We start from the raw sequence: 4,084 nt of genomic DNA, 5'->3' as shown, positions 1-4,084 counted from the left end.
AACTTTCATGTGCTGCTTACTTCCTTTTCTGATGCAATATGATGGAAAGATAGTAAGTATTGATGTCAAAAATACAGTATGGTGGTAAATAATGTGGGCTTTCTAATCAGACAACCTTGGGTTTTCATCTTGCTCTTCCAACTTTGTTGTTTACTCCCTGTGTAGCTAGGAACATGCCACAGAATTTCTCTGTGCTTCATATTTCTTTTCAGGAAAGTAGTAGTAATATTGTCTGGCCCACAGACCTGTAAGAATTACTTGGTATAACAAAGGTAGAAATACCAGTACTCTGATTGGTACATATGGAGCCTCGAAAGTTTTAATTAATACAAATAAATGTATATATGTACATAGATGTGTATTATATATATTGATTTATCATTTTATTTGGCATATATTTGTAAAGTATCTATAATGAGACAGATATTGTTTTAAGCATATAAGAAAATGGTGGTAAGACAGACAATATCTTATATATACAAGATAATAGCGGTGAGTAAGAGAGCTAATATCCTTCCTCTCTTGTAGGTTAAACTTTTATGGGACAGGACATAGATTAACACATAAACAATTAATCAAAACCTTTTGTATGTTGTTAGAAGCTAACTGGAAGAATTAATGTGCTAGAGAGTTGTTGCTGGCAGTAGTGGCGAGAGATGAGTCATTAGAGTGTAAACAGGAAAGTTTTTTTTGAGGAAGGAATATTTTCATTATGATAAGATAAAAATTATTGCATTTTCATAGACATTCCTATTTTCCAACTCAGTATATAGTATTTCTATATATCACATTCTGCCCTACAATCACATATCTATTGTAGTAGCCACCCTTTCTCCATGCATGCTTTTCATGGGAATGTGAGGCCTTTCTTCTATCAATGCTAGCCTGTCTACTTTCTCCAGCTCCAGAGATGGACAATGTATGGAAAAATCAATTAAGACATTCTATCTTCTTGGTTGAAGGTTGGAAGGTAATCTAGCAAGAAACACCAAATAGAACTTAATACTACTGCATTTATTTCAATGTAGATCTTCTATATCTCTTATTAGACATCAGTAAGAATACATGTAGCCTGCTTTATTACTGACATATGTGTATGTTTATAAAGGAATTAGGTTTAAGAGAAAGTCAAATAAGCAGAAATAGCAATAAATGGAAATAAAATTAATCCTTGATTCCATGCGAAGCTAGGTCCTGAAACTTGTTTTAACTCTGACTTTTAATAAACATTTATGGTCTAAACCATTTCAGTTGAGTTTCTTATTAATTAAAGCACATGGTTTTTCCCATTTTCTTTTTCTGTAATTGTTCCTATTCTTTAGCTATTTGCTTTTCCTTTTCTAATATTTTTTATATTTTATATTTTTTAATATTTTATATTTTTCACTTTTATACTCTTTGCATCCATGTATTTCTTGAAATCCTTATGCATGTTTATAATATATATTTTAAAGCCCTTCTCTTTTGTTGTCATCTCTGAAATTTATAGGTCTGTTTTTATTAATTAATTTTTCTCCTAGCTATTTGTTATTGTGATTTTCCTGCTTCTTGGCATATATAATAATATAGACTAGATGCTGGATATTATGAGTTTTATTTGATTGAGTGCTCAAATTTTTCTTTTTTCACAAGATATTACTTTATTTCTTGCAGGAGCTTATTAAACTTGAAGACTAATTTGATTTTTTTGAGACTTTTAAAAAGGCAAGATAGGAAAGGTGTATTAGTCCTTTTCATATTGCTATAAAGAACTACCTGATGCTGAGTAGTTTATAAAGAAAAGAGATTTAATTGATTGACCGTTCCACAGGTTCTACAAGAGGCAGGGCAGGGGAGGCCTCAGGAAACTTACAATCATGGTGGAAGGTGAAGGGGAAGCCAGCGTGTCTTATGTAGTGGAAGCAGAAGGAAAAGAGAGTGAAGGGGGAGAAGTTCTACACACTTTTAAACAACCAGATCTCATGAGAAGTCACTATTATGTGAATAGTAAAGGGAAAGTCCACCCCCATGATCCAATCACTTCCCACCAGGTCTGTCCCCAACATTAGGGATTACAATTCAACATGAGACTTGAGTGGGGACACAAAGCCAAATGAGATCAGAAGGTTTATAGTTATTATTAGTTGGGCATATGCTTTAATAATAATTGACTTATTATTAAAGAATTATCTTTCTGGAGGTCTCTCCCGCAAGTATTCATGGAAGTCCCTGCATTCTAGCTGATTGGAACTTGAATGTCTCTCAGCCCTGTGTGAGCCCTGGTAATCATACAGCTTACAACTACCTGGCTAGTCTTTGACTGTATTTTAAACTTTTATTACATGCATAGGTTTATAAATGCACAGCTTAGTGTTAGACAACAAATTTAGAATATTTCCTTACAGATTTCTGGACCTCTGTCTCTGTATAGCTATCCCCTTTATGGTTCTCTTCTCACTAATTATAGCATCTCAGTGCCCTAAAATTCTGATTTTGTCTTCTGAATTTGGCAATGTCAGAATGGATCCCTCTCCCTGACCATGGTCTGGAAAGTTTCCTTATGCAGAAAACCAGAGAAATTATTATATTCACATTTGTTTTCATTTTTTAATGTTTAAAGTCCTGCACTAACTGTTGCTCAATGTTGGGAAGGAGTTGTACTTATTTTTTTTCCAGTTTTATTCATGATATAAAAAAATTTTTTGAGACAAGGTCTAACTCTGACACCCAGGTTTGAGTGCAGTGGTGCAATCATAGCTCACTGCAACCTCAAAATACTGGACTCGAGAGATTTTCCAACTTCAGCCTCCCAAATGCTGGGATTAGAGGCATTAGCCACTGTGGCCAACCCAGTTTTCTAACTGAACAGAGTGGAAGATTAAGTCTGGGGCTATCATAATTGGAAGAGTTGAGTTTCAACTTTAAAAAGATGCTCACAGGCTGGGTGTGGTGGCTCACACCTGTAATCCTAGCACTTTGGGAGGCTGAGGGGGGCGGATCACTTGACATCAGGAATTCAATATCAGCCTGGCCAACATGGTGAAACTTTGTCTCTACTAAAAATACAAAATTAATTGTGCATGCCTGTAATCCCAGCTACTTGGGAGGCTGAGGAAAGAGAATCACTTGAACATGGAAGGCAGAGTTTGCAGTGAGCCAAGATCATGCCACTGCATTCCAGCCTGGGCCACAGAGTGAAACTCCATCTCAAAAGAAAAAAAAAAAAAAAAAGTTCATGAATACAGACACTAGCATTTTAATTTCATTTTTATATTAAAATTGATTTAAGCATGTCAACATATGCAACTTTAATCAACACTTATAATTTAAAATATTCAAGCCAAAAATTGAAGTATTATCATTTTAATATGTTGATACTTTAGTCACCTTATTTGGGTTTCATAAGAAGTAACTATTAAAAGACACTAGCATATTGCAGTTACTTTATATTTAAATTAATTCGTGATATTTTCCAATGTGTTATATAGTAATATTCAGACAGTTTTAATATAATGGAAAGCTTTGCTTTCACACAGCATAAATAGAGGAAACATAAGCTATACAAATTCTGGGGAAAATATTTAAATCTTTGAATTAATCAAAATATGTCTTTCAGTTTGAATTTTGAGTTTACTGTAGAAAAACACAGAAAAGATATGTAAAGCAACTTCCTTTTGAATGCCTGGTGGATAGAAAAACAAAAAAACAACTAAATTTGAGATATGGTTTAAACAAAACTAATGATGCATTTGCTTTCCTGTTTGAATTTCTTCAAGATCAGCAATTTGGTTTTGTTTTTTGCTTTTTGTTTTTTTATTGACTAAGGTTTGTTGAGATTGCTACTGCTCATATGATTCCCAGGAACTTAAGTACTCTTGAGTAACCGTGTGGGGCTGATAATACTAGATTTAAAAAAATTCATCGTCAGTAAGTACACTCTTTCCAACAGAGGAAGCAGTTCAGAAGGTTCTTTATGGTTTCCCCTCTGGATCTTTTTAGCATCAATTTCAGCAAAGGGTGGTATTTTTTTTTTTTCAGTAAAAGGTCAAGATAGCTTGTTCTACTTTTTCTCATACTCCAGGTACAGCTTAACCAGATAAACCCG

This window comes from Aotus nancymaae, unplaced genomic scaffold, assembly GCF_030222135.1.
Source record: "Aotus nancymaae isolate 86718 unplaced genomic scaffold, 86718_ANA_hifiasm-v0.15.2.pri h1tg000059l, whole genome shotgun sequence".
Taxonomy (NCBI): domain Eukaryota; kingdom Metazoa; phylum Chordata; class Mammalia; order Primates; family Aotidae; genus Aotus; species Aotus nancymaae.
Note: the sequence above shows the minus strand (reverse complement) of the source record.